This window comes from Pelobates fuscus, chromosome 5, assembly GCF_036172605.1.
Source record: "Pelobates fuscus isolate aPelFus1 chromosome 5, aPelFus1.pri, whole genome shotgun sequence".
Taxonomy (NCBI): domain Eukaryota; kingdom Metazoa; phylum Chordata; class Amphibia; order Anura; family Pelobatidae; genus Pelobates; species Pelobates fuscus.
In genome coordinates this window covers 97,459,632-97,473,658 of record NC_086321.1, presented here as the reverse complement: position 1 = coordinate 97,473,658, position 14,027 = coordinate 97,459,632, and positions in this window count along the sequence as shown.

Genomic DNA, 14,027 nt, shown 5'->3' with positions numbered 1-14,027 from the left:
TGACAATTGTACGTATTTATTATATATATATATATATATATATATATATATATATATAGACACACACACTTATAGGTATAAGCATTACATTAATATATGTTTTAACAACATTACACAGGATAATAGAATCACAATACCACAATTTATTTAAAGTAAATATGCACAAAAGTTAACAGTAAAATTATAATAAGGATTGTGGAAAAAGTTGGAAAATGTTGTAACACACATTAATCATCTATACCTTTTTCATCAATGTTAATATAAAATGTTAATAACCTTATAAAGAATAATTAAGATACCCTCTCCCACAACAAAGCCCCCTCAAAAGATAAAAGGAAAGAAAAACTCAGAAAGGAAGAGGAGAAAGGGGGAAAGGAAAAGGAAAAATAAAAATACTTAAAGTATTAATTAGATAGTTGCTGATGAAGAGAAATGAAAGGGGAAGAGAGAAGAAGGAAGGGGAGGGAGAGTGGGGAAGGTAAGGGAAGGTGAGGAAAGGAAGAGACGAGGAAGGAAAAGGAGAAAAAAAGAGAAAAATACAATGGTCTAGATAGACCATATATCCAAAGAAGCTCACGGTGAAAGGATTTAACAGTAGAGTGAAAAAGCACGCTTAGATTGATTTAGGTAACCAAATAAGGAGATTTTTTTATCTGAGATATTTCACCTGAGACATTCCTATGAGTCAACGGGTCCAATTTTTATGGGATTTAGGGTTATGGGTTGTTTTTTGGGGTTTTTTTATGTGGTTTTTTCTCCCTCTATTCCTCCACTCAAATATTATATTTTAGATGTCTCTATGCAATACTGTATAAAAATGTAAAATACCATCTACCGTCTAAATAGAAATGGCATATAATAGAAATATGAGCGAAACGAAAACCCTATCAATTAATATTATTTTAAATTCACCATAAAAAGACCACTGATGTTTAAAGAATTAACACAATTAAAAGTGGATATACGCTTTATTCAAGAGACTCATCTCTGTAAAGAAAATCCACCTACGAGAAACCATTACAAATATCCTCAGATATATTACTCTAATACACCTGGTCAAAAACCAAAAGGAGTTGCCATCTGCTTACATAGAATATACCATTTGAATTTAAAAATAAATGGAATGATAAGGATGGCAGAGCAATTTTTATAAAAGGGAATTTGTGGACACAAAAGATAACTCTAGCAAATATATATGCACCCAATTAAAAACAGAATAATTTCATAGGTATAATTCTAAATAAATTAAATGAATTTACAGAGGGAATTGAATATTCGAGGGAGACTTAAATGTCACCATAGATCCATTAATAAATACATCAACAGGTTCATTGTGTCTCAAATACTCTAAAATTAAACAAATCAAAAAAGGATTTACATAACTTACAATTAATAGATATATGGAGAACTAGAAACCCTGATGTAAGAAATTATACCTTTTATTCTTGTCGACATAATCGATACACAAGAATTGATTATTTATTTTTGACCCACAGATTTATGCACTTGGTGAATAGGGTAGAAATAGTTGTTAAAACTTGGAGCGATCACGCTCCTATTATTTTAAATTTAAATATTCCCTCACTAAAAAAAAAAACATATCATTGGAAACTAAATGAGACGCTACTGAAAACTGATGAATCAATAGAGAATTTTAGAACAATAATTCTCCAATATTTTGAAGAAAATAATAATTTCTAAACTCAATTTCCATTTTTTTGGGAAAACCACAAATCAGTAGTTAAAGGCCAATTTATAAATTGGGCGACATATGTAAAAAAAAAAAATCTTTAGAAATAGAGAAAATAATTGAAGAAGTTAATAAACTAGAAACTAGGAAACTCCACATACACTTAATGCTACAACAGAGATTACAGAGCAATTAACTAAATTAAGATATGAATTGGCTAAGATAATTAACTTGAAATTTTAAAAAAAATTATATGATAACAAAAAGTCGATATAATGAACAGATGCGCTGACAAGATATTTCTAGAAGTGCTGGGCCACATTTAGTCCAATTATTTAATTCACTTGATAAAGGGAAACATTTAACAATACAGACAAAGGATGCACATAAAATTGTAATACCAAAATCTTTGAAAGATAAAGAACTGTGTGCCAGTTACAGGCCAATTTCATTATTAAACTGGGATGTTAAGATCTTGGCAAAGATAATTAGTGAGAGAATTGCAACTGTATTACCTAAGCTGATAGATTCAGACCAAGTGGGATTTGTACCAAACAGGGAGGCAAGAGATGCAACTACTCAAGCCCTTAATCTGATTTATGAGTTTAAAAGAGGAGGCATCCCTGCATTGTTCCTTTAACAGATGCTGAGAAAGCATTCGACAGGGTGAATTGGTCATTCTTATTTGAAGTTATGGAATATATGGAATTTGGTCCCAGTATAATTAAATGGATAAAAACTTTATATCATTCACCAACAGCTAGGATAAATATTAATGGATCATTATGTAGACCAATTCCCCTGTCGAATGGAACATGTCAGGGATGCCCTATCTCCCCTTTACTTTTTGTTTTGGTATTAGAACCTTTACTAAATGCTATAAGGAACAACCTAAATATAAGTGGTTTCAATGTTGGGAAAAAACATTATAAAATATCAGCTTTTGCAGACTGTGACAGACCTCCCTGTCTCTGGATTATCACTTAATAGACCTGTTTCGTCTGTTTGTTCGTCAGTTCCCAGTTGTTTGTCTATTTCCCTGGTTTCATTCACAAAAAACGAACTAATGACCGAATGGCGGGCCACCCAGTAGGGACGTGTGCTGCTTGTTAACCTTTTTGACCTCTTTGACACTGTGGTTAACAGCAGCCACTTCCATCTCCTGAACGGTCGGCTGGGTCGGCATCGTTCATATGAACGAAAAGGTGCCGGCATCCATCTTAAACTATCGAACGCCCAGCGGTGTTTTGTCGTCGACCGCATGGAACTATTTTCGGTCACTGTTTCACACGAACACCGCTGGGACTTCCAGACTTCCATCATTTAGTTTAAATTCATACGAACGCAGTGGCGTTCGATACTTTTAAACTCATGAACCAGACCGACCCTAAGGGCTAAAAACCATGTAACTGATTCTAGACAGATTTTTGCCGAACGGTCAGTGAAAACAAACCCCATGGCGATCTAACTGTATTCGTGGGATCTGAGCGCTTTTCGGACATATCGAGCGCTCAGATCCAAGCTATCTGTGGATATATCGAACATGGGGGTTTAATTATGGGGAATATGAGTTATATATTTGAATGTGTTTTAGTTACAGTTTTAACTTGGGAATATTTTCTGTACCTGGAGATAATTAAGTTTACTATGGCCACTTAACCCAATTATCTCCAGGATAGAGAGGAGGGATTTTACTGTTTATGTGGGAGTGTTTCACATTTATTGTATTATGATTGGTTACTGTAATTGTATTCCAGTCCTCCACAAGGTCCCTGTGGGTGTATCCCTTGCTGGAGGACCTGCATAAAAGCCAGCCTCTGGCACTCATTAAACCAGTTCATGCTTGACACTCAACACAGAGCCTCGTCTCGTGCTTGGGGGTGATATTTCTTCAAGGTTCCTGTCCAGCGCTTGGGATTATTCGGCAGCAGACTTCATACTTGGGGGAAAGAACATCTTTTGATGGCATTAACCCCTTCTCATACCCGGATTGCCGTCACACAGACAACTTACTTTTCTATGTAACCAATCCCCAAATTTCACTGCCTAATATAATGAAAGAATTACCAGACTATGAAAAAAATTCAAACTATAATATAGGTTGAGAGCAAGAGAGAGCGAGGAACACTGCCTATAAAGTATACATTTATATATACAGAAAAATTAAAGTTAAAAATAAAAAATATTTATTAGTGAACAAGATACAAGGTGATTATTTCGTACATCAACTCTTGAGCCGTCTGTATAGATGCAAACAGGGGCATACAGAGATACTATGCAGAAATAAAAGGTTTAAAAGGAGAACAAACAGCACTTGAATCACAGCTATTCTCAGGTTAATCGTTGCAATGTCTCCACTGTTACGATTGGTAGTATTTTTTGGCAGTTCATCAAACTGCACAGGATACTGTCTGTAACAGTAGTCAAAATAGAGGAGACAATGCTGTCTGAATAATGTCTCTACTGTTACGATTAGTAATATCTCGATATGGTTTGTCAGGCTGCAAAAGATATTATCTGTAACTGTAGTTAAAACAGGAGACAGGTGCTGTCTGAATGCTGTCTTAGAGTTATAGTAGGCTGCAAGCTATGGTAGTGGTATGTCCTTTTCCTGAGAGGATACCTACTCTGGTCGGTAAATTTATGAATAACCCCAAAATCAGTATGGAGAAAAGACAGATGAAAAAATATATATATCTGTGCCTTCAAGGGCACCTACCAGGTAGGAGAGCTAACTACAGGAAATGGAAAGGTAAAGGAGGAGAGAGGTATTAATTGATCACAGAATAGTCGAATAATAGATACTAACTGTGCCTTCAAGGGCACCTCCCTTTGAAACAACTAGCTAGCTTGCGTCTAAATAACTAGAATATGAACAGAATAAAGTGTTATCAGATGTACATTAAATAATGTTCATGCGCTAAACACGCAGAGAGAGTTATAACCACGATCCGTGTAAGTGGCTACAACCTTAGTGTCCCTCCCGACATACCCACAACCGATATGGTTATTGTTAGTAATCAGAATATCCCAAGGTATTAACTGCAAGTGCAGAGGGTATAGTGCTAGGAAGGACCAGAAAAACCCCGACGCGCGTTTCGCCGGTAAGGCGGCTTTTCAAGGGGAACGTGATCGTTTCACAATGGGCTTTTAAATAGGGCGCCCAAACCTTTGATTGAAATCACAAGAACGTCGACGTCATCAGTCGATTCTGACGAGAGACGGTGGTCCAGAGGGGCCATATCCCTCCGTTCATATTATGTTTGCCAATTTCACAGAGAGTGAGACAAATATACCGGCATGTATCCAATGAATGGATACATAGTGTAGGAGATCAGGCATGTTCAAAATGAGTGACATACCTAAAATGAGTTACACATATGTAGAGCTCATAATGCCCGATCAGTGCCTGACCACAAAGTTTATGCTCCTCTACTTAGTAAGATAGTCGTAATTCATCTGCAGAGTTAAGTGCATGTTATCAAAAAGTGTGAGAAGAGGGGGGGCTTAATTCAGACCCTCATCAGATAAAGTATTTACAGATTATATTGCTTGCGATGTATATAGCTGTTACACCGATAAGTAACTTAAAATCCCATCTCTATGTAGTAGTGGATAGCATCCCATTTAGACATGTGATACGTCTGATTATCAAGGGGAGTTCGTATAGCGTCTAAGATCCATATGTATATATACTGGGGTTACAACATGGGAGATCCATAAACACGAAGGCGAAGACAATTTAAATAGTTGTCCTAGTTTCCAAATGGTCGGAAAGATATTACGCCGATGGACCATTGGCATGATAGTCAATACTGAAATCTCATGCAGAGAATACGAGGTCTATTTCCTCATGTTTGATGCTATTTTATTTTATAATGAACATATAGAGGGATCTATGGCATATGTACAGTAGGGAGCATGTATATGAATACATTAGTAGACGTTCTTTAGCGTTAACAATTTCTGCAATGTCTTGTAATTAGAAGGAGTATTGATACTCAAAGGGTCATTAAAGATAATTAATAATATACTGGAAATTATAATGTGTACATATAATTAAATATGATCATAAAGTACCAGTGATGATGACAGAGAAAGTTTTTACGTTTTTGAGTATGGGAACTAGATATGATTAATGTATGAAGGGTGTATAGTTGAACTCCTCGTTGAGTCCCTGAGGGGCGAGGGTTCTAAAGGAATATATCCATTTCGATTCTTTTTGAAGTAATTGCTGATTGAAGTTCCCTTTCCTAGGGTTAGGGATCAGCTTCTCAATAGCCTGGAATTTCAAATTGTGAAAACTATAATATAAATCAATCTAAGTCTGAGGTCCTTAACATATCAATTTTGGAAAATAACACTAGATTACAAGAAAAATTCCCATACAGATGGGTTACAGATAAACTTAAATATCTGGGTATTTAGATCTCTGATAACCTACAAAAACTTTATGATTTAAATTATCTTAGGGTGAAATTAAGTGTGATATTCAAAAATGGACCAAACTTAATAACCGTATTAATACTATTGAATTAAATATCATACCAAGAATACTGTATATCATTCAAACCCTTCCAATAGATCTTCCTCAAAAGTTTTTATTTACAAAAAAAGAATTAGGAAATTCATATGGCAAGGTAAATGAACATGATTGTGACATACTTACTTAACTAGACCGAAGAAAAGAGGAGGTCTAGGCCTTCCAGATCTAGAAGTATATTTTAAGTCAATGGAGTAAACCATGGGTCGAATTAGAACAAAGAGCTCTCAATGTCCCTAGAGAAATAGCCCCATGGCTATGTAATATCCAACCAATATTAATAGAAAAGACTCACCCAACTGTAATGAGTACCTGTAAGTTAATAAAAAAGGGGAATTAATACAGAAATATTCCCATATGACTCCTCTAACTTACAATGAGGAATTTCCTCCAGGCTTAGAAAGAGTTGTTAATAGATTGTTCCCAAGGGAGATCTCAAACCCTAGGATATGACATTTTTAAAGAGAAGATAAAAATATGGGAACATCTGTGACTGCAATTGAAAATAATTTTAAATGTTTTTTCTTGGAATTACAGATATATCTTTTCATTATATAGAATCCTAGAAGAACCGAGGTATATTTAGGGAATCTTTATCATATTTTGAAAACCTGTGCTGACCTAAGGAACCCCAGGTTGATTTAAAAAATATATAAACAAATGGTGGAGAGTGAGTGAAGGGGAAAACCCCATTATATTAAGAAATAGGAAGCTGAATGCAATATAAACTTTACAGACGAACAATGGTATAAGATTGTATGGTTGTCTCATAAATGTTCATTATCAACCAAAATCCAAGACACTTATTAAAATAGCTATATAAATGGCAATGATAATAATAATAATAATAATAATAATTAATGAGATGATATAGAGTACCATATATGATACATAAATTTCATCCTGATAGTTCAGACAAATGCTGGCGCTGTTTACACAGCGTCGGTACGTTTGTATATATATGGTGGTCTTGCCCACTCATAATTCCATTTTGGGAAACAATTATTAATGTAATAAAATCTGGATAAGCTAGAGATGAAATGGGACCCTACATATGTTTTGATCCAAAATACACCATTATCCATATATAAATATTTAAATTCTGTTACTATCACATTGATTAATGCAGCTAAAATCCTGATCCCTAAATATTGGAGACAAACTATAGCACCTCCTATAAATGAATGGATAAGGGCAGTAGATTAAATATGTGAACTGGAGCAGATATTATTTCTGAGTAAGGGTAAAATCTCAGAACACAATAAAAGATGGTTACCCTGGTTTGGTTACAAGGAAAATTTAGGGAAACAAAAGATCTAATCAATGTGTGTAAAATTCTATGACACCAGGGACAAGTGATATCTTCTCTCATCAGCGATCCCACAAGCATGCATTTAAAGGAACACTGTAGGCACTTATTAGTACTTAGTATATACTAGCTAGATGTAGATCAAAGACAAAAACAGACTTAAAATTCCAAAAAGGTGTGTTTTATTAAGCACTAAGGAACATGTTGGAGCTATATAATTGCTAATAAAAATAATAATGATCTTTGATTTACATTTAACTTGTTCCATTGGTATTTTTATTGGGTGTTTTTATATATTTCTTAATCTCAGGAAGTGAATGCAGTTATACAGGATGAATTTCATGGAGTGTTCTTGTATGATGTTTGATTGTTTTTATGTATTTATTTAATTTTGTATTGGGAATTTTAATGTGAATGTAGAAAAAATTTTATATATTTTAGATTCTATTGGTGTGCTCCTATGTTTAAAAATTGTTTGACATAGGACATAAAGACATAAAGTAGTTTCCCCTGTACATTCATCCAGAGTGCTCACGAGAAACGTCAGCTTCCATTCACAGCATTCTTAGCACCCTTCCTCTGTATCCTTAACATCCTTCCAATGACGTGCCAGGCTTATCACACTGACTTGTTACTGTCACAAAGTTCCTCTGAAAAATGACAATAATGAGAATTACAATAATAACACATTAGCTCAAACCACATTATTACTAACACAAGGAAATGAAACCTCGACTCATTCTGTAAATCTAGATTATAATTTCAGCATTCAAAGTCCGAGTGTGAATGTGGTTGTTACTGGCCACAAAGATGGCTGCTTGTGGGGGCATTAATGATAAATATATAATATGTTCACACTTTAAACTTTATTTTTGAGTGGGAGCAAGTTTTAGCTTAGTCTGTTACACATGTGTACAAATGTGTACAAATCACTAATTGTAATAAGTGTAATTGTGGGAAGCATATATTCTAACATGTGTTAACTCTACGATTGAAGAGATTGAAGAGTATGGACTCTACGATTGAAGAGTATGGACTGGTCTACCACAAAATAAATAAATAATAAACTAACAAAAAAAACAAGGAAAGTTAATCCATATCGCATATACGTTTATCTTGTTTGAGCTCGTAGAACATTTAAAATGACTTAAAATAAACAAATAAAAAGCTTAAGGGACACTATATGCACTCACACCACTTCATCTCATTGAAGTGGCCTTGGTATATAGAGAACAACTAAGATCTGCACTCATGTTAAGGTATCGTTTCTTTTTGAAGGATGAGTAACTTGGTAGGTTATGGAGTCTAACATTCCCAATTAATCTAAAAGGTTTGCAGGACTGTCTCACTGCAGCAACCTGTACATACTTGATAAATTGCAGGAAATGTGGCATTTTGAAAGATTAATAGTTGTTTAATGTATTTAAAAATGTAATTGAGTTTTTGAGTTTAAATTGATTATTGACCTTTCCCTATTTAGATCCTTCAGCAGAGCACCTTCTGGGTCATCTATTTAGGTGGATCTCTAGTCTAAGTATGGCTTACATGTAAACTAGAAAGGCTATGTTGTAGCTGTCCATTTTTGGAATAAGCCTGATGTTTTTTTTCTTCTTAATCTTTGGTGTGAATGTAGAAATACCCAAATAGCGGTACCCATCACACGAGCCTGATTATGAAAGATAAAACTAATTCTGATTAAACAGTTGTGGATGTCACGGTGAACAAGCAGAATATTTCCTTATAATAACTATTATATATTCCAGCAGGATTATGCTATTATGCTGCCTTAAATTCATACATCAATGTTGACCAAATGCATTCTATGTTCCCTGTAATTTAAAAGTAATTTGAGGAAATGGAAAATAGTATGCTGTTTCAGTATACGTTAAAGCTTTCAAAAAGATTACAATGTTTATTCCTACTTTCCTACGTTTCTTTCAGAGTTCCCTATAATTAATATGTTTCTGTTATCAAATTGTACATAATGGCAGGATTCATTCAAATCATTCACCAAGAAAGTAGCGGTAGTAGCTTGACTGATAATTAAACCGGTAATAATATACTACAAACAGAAAAAAGGAATTTAATGTTATGAAAGGTTGCAAAGGTCATAATTTTAGAAGTTGTTCAATTTCTGGGAATGTACAGAGACAACAACTAAAAACTTAGTCGTAGAGTTTGTAATCAGTAAATAGATTTGGAAATTGAAGTAGATAAGGAAAATCTGGCGAGTGTTCTGCATCAACCCTCTAATATTCTCTAGATAAAAATACAGTAAATACTAGAGTTGTGCACAGTGGAAATATTTGGTACGGCCAAATCCCTTCATCTGAAGATAAAATTTAGATTGGGTAGTGCAATAGTCGTCTATGTGATGGTTTGGCTTATCCCAATATTGTTTATACAAAATATTCAGGAAATAGATTTGGGCAAAGTGAAATGACACAAAAACAGGATAATTAGTGCTCTACAAAAAATATGCTTAACATAAAAATTATGAATATATCTTGCAGTACACTGGTAGGTGCATTTTTGTGCTATGGTTAACAGAGTCAAAGTGAGAAAAAGTAACCAATATGGAGAAAGAAGATGAGGAGTAGTAATAAAAAAAAATACTTTTAAACCTTCAGGTGGTATTTTGTGTATTCCTCATTCTTGGGTCCTGTACCAGAGGCCTGGGTCTCTGAGGGTTCTTCACAGTATCTTAGCTATTCCTAGAACTGCACTATTCTGGTCAGCGATCTCAGATTACCCACCTGGAATCTGTTTAACTTTGGGGTCACAACCCCAAATACCCATATCGCAACTGGGACTACTACTGCCTTACCTTTCCACATGCATTCAAGCTCCTCTTTCAGTCCTTGGTGTTTATCCACCTTCTCATGTTCCTTCTTCCTGATTTTCTGGTCACAGGGTACAACAGCAGACCTTCTCCTTTCATTCTCCTCTGTTGGTCACTTCTCACTTGATGTGCGATAAAAACAATATTTATAGGTTATCCCCTAGCCATCAATCATCTTTTTACTCATGAATCATCTTTTTATTTTTTTGGCACCACGGTCGGAACTCAGAAACATGAATGAAACAAACATACTCACGAATTGCATGAGTAGTTTCTTCTGTTATACGTCAATATGGGGCTTTAACATTATGGAATCTGGATGACCACCAATTGGTCTAAACTAGACATGTGCACCAGTGAAATTGTCAATTCGTACGAGTTTGTACTAAATAAAAATTTCATTAGTCAATCCCGAATTTCGTCCGCAAACCATTTGTTTTCTAACGAAATTCATTAAAAAATAATTTGTTTTCGCCATTAAGATGAAAACAGCACTATGCATGCACAAAAAAAAACCAAGGAGGGAACCGGCAGCGCTACCAGCTCCCTCCTTTTAATAAATAAATAACTATTCCTGCACCCCACCCCCCTGCATTAAAACCTATATTAATAAAAGGGAGGTTAAATCCTCCCATATACATGTCACGAGTAGGGGCATGTCGCCTAAACAAATTTAAAAGTACTAGTTACAGGGCAGCTATTGCAATAAGGGGGGACCTGTGTCAGGTCCCACCGTGTAGTAGGGGCATGTTGCATAAATAGCGAGCAGCTCGCTGTCATTTAAAACTGGATATAAAAATCTGTATTTTATATAGAAGTGATAGAGAGCTACGGTAAGAGTACATGTAACCAAAAAGTTATAGCAAAAACTATAGCAATATTGCAATTTGAAAAAGTAGCTATTTAGATCTAAATAGCTACTTTTTAGCCGTACTCCTACCGTAGCTCTAACACTTATATAACACTATATAAGATACATTTATTTCCACTTTTAAATTACAGCAAGCAGCCAGTGACTGCCTGCTGTCATAAAAGTAAATATAAATTAGTATGGGGGCCATTATTCCCCTATATTGATAAAAGGGATGTTAAATCCTCCTGAATGCCCCTACTTGCGACATGCCGTGAGTTGGAGCATATCGCCTAAACAGCGAGCAGCTACTGGCTGCTCGCTGTCATTTAAAACTACTAGTGACTGGGCAGCTTTTGTGCAATAAGTGCAATAAGGGGGGACCTGTTTTTTTGTTTTTTTTTTAAAGCATCCAATCAGAGAGTAATGAGTCAAATTATACAGCATGGAAAAATTACAAAGAACTTTCCCAAACTGTGTAAAATGACACAGAGCACTCTGGTTGGTTGAATTTCTATGACAGGTAACTGTAGAGACTTACCTGTCAGTCTCTTCATTTACCTGTCAAAGCACTCTGATTGGATGCAGAAGGATTTAACCTCCCTTTTATCAATATGGGGGTCATAGTGACCCCCATAGGTTTTAATGCAGGGGTGGGGGGGTGGGGGGTTGAAATTAATATTTATTACAAGGAGTTAGATGGTAGCGCTGCTGGCTCCCTCCTTGTTTTTGTTTTGTTCATGCATAAGCACTGTTTCTCCATGCTGTGGGGGTTAATTTCCCTGCAGCACAGAGTCCATGAAATGAACGAAACAAAACCAAAAGGTAATTCATTCAGAATTTCCCCTCCTTTTTGTTTATATTTTGTTTGTAGGGCTTTCGTTTATGTTTTTCGAATACGAAAAAAAAAACAGAATTTTTGGACAAAAACGAATGCACATGTCTAGTCTAAACTTGGACAATTGCATTTTGGTTGAAAGTGAATGCACAAGTCTAGCAAATACCCCATAACCTGTCGCTTTAAACCAAAAGGGTATTTAGCTGTCACTCTTGAATGTCCGTCCATTGTTTTTTGTTTTTGATCCTTTGAATATGCAATGGCCAGAAACCTTGTCTGGAATTCTCAAAACAGTTTATATAATTAGCAGCAAAGGTGTCCAAGATGACTGGAATCCAATCAGGCTATGACCAAAGATACCGAGAGAGAAGGGCAATACAAATCACAGTACATTTTCATAAAATTTAGAATTTCTACATTATGGCCAATTCTTCAACATGGTATTGACAATTAATATTATTGATCAATAATGTTTTAGATGGTTTTGAGCAACAGTTATCAAAGAACTTACAATTTAAGTTTCACTAACCTTTTTCTCTGAAAGAAAATGCCTCTGAAGTCAGAACATTTTATTCTTTTAAAACTGGGCTGAACAGTTTTGTGTTGTGACAGAGGGAAGAAGCAAGCATGGATCTATAATCTGGAGAGTGAGATGGCAGTGAGCAGTAATGGGGAAAGAGTGCAGAGGATAACAGTGGATGGATCTACAGCACAGTTTGTGTGGATCTTGCTGGGGTGAGTCTGGCTGAGAGTGTTGGGATGAGTGGTGAATAAATGGTGTATGAATGGGAAAGAATAGGCACTAGGCTGCATTAAAGGCTGAACTTAAAGGGGAGTGTCACCCAGACCACTTCTGCCTATTGGAGTGGTCTGGGTGCCAACTCCCACTACTCCTAACCCTGCAAGTGTAATTATTGCAGTTTTTTATAAACTGCAATAATTACCTTGCAGGGTTAACTCCACCTCTAGTGGCTGTCTACTAGCCACTAGAGGTCACTTCCTCCTTCATAGCACAGGAAACCTGTGCTAGAGCGTCACTGGACGTCCTCACGCTGTGTGAGGACCTCCAGCGTCGCTCATTTCCCCATAGGAAAGCATTGAAATTATTTTTCAATGCTTTCCTATGGGGAGACGTAATGCGCATGCGCGGCATTGCCGCGCATGCGCATTAGGTCTCCTCGGCCGGTGGGCGGGATCAGTCTCGCCCACCGGCCGACGGAGACAGAAGGAGGAGCGGCGCAGAGGAGGAGGCAGCTATGAGGGACATCGCCGCTGCCTCAGGTAAGTGACTGATGGGGTTTTCATCCCTTCAGTAACTGGGGATTGGGGGGTGGGAGGGAGAGGGACCCTCCAGTGCCAGGAAAACAGATTGTTTTCCTGGCACTGGAGTTTCCCTTTAAGAGAGAGAGAAAACCAATTTTGGATAAGCCGAAAAGTGCAAAGAAAGTGGGTTAGGTCTAGGGAGGGACACTGACACAGGGACAAAACAAGGTTTAATAAGGTTGCTTCCTATATGAGATGGATTCTGTAAAAGTCATCCTTGTCTAGATTCCAATTAATGAACTGTATTTTCCTGGACTAGAGGTAGTGAAGATTGGATGTATTCAGAAAGAAACACTGTCTCTAATAGTGGGAAGGAGAAATGGTAATAGAAGATGTATAAAAGTGACGGGGAGTTTAATTGCTATTGTGGTCCCTGAGAAAGCCATTGAGAAAACACACATAGTGCGTGTTCATAAGGAACAAAGAAGCAGGAGCTCAATTGCATTCATGCTATAGTGACTCCAAACTTCATTTCTAATTTCCATTTTATTGGATTATCATCTCCTAGAAAGCGTATTTTAGATCCCCTGCAGCCAGTTCTGTGCGTTTTAAATTATCAATCCTTTAAATAAGACTATTTCTAAAGGTTAAGCACTACCAGCTGTACACCTTATAATATAGGACTGATTCAT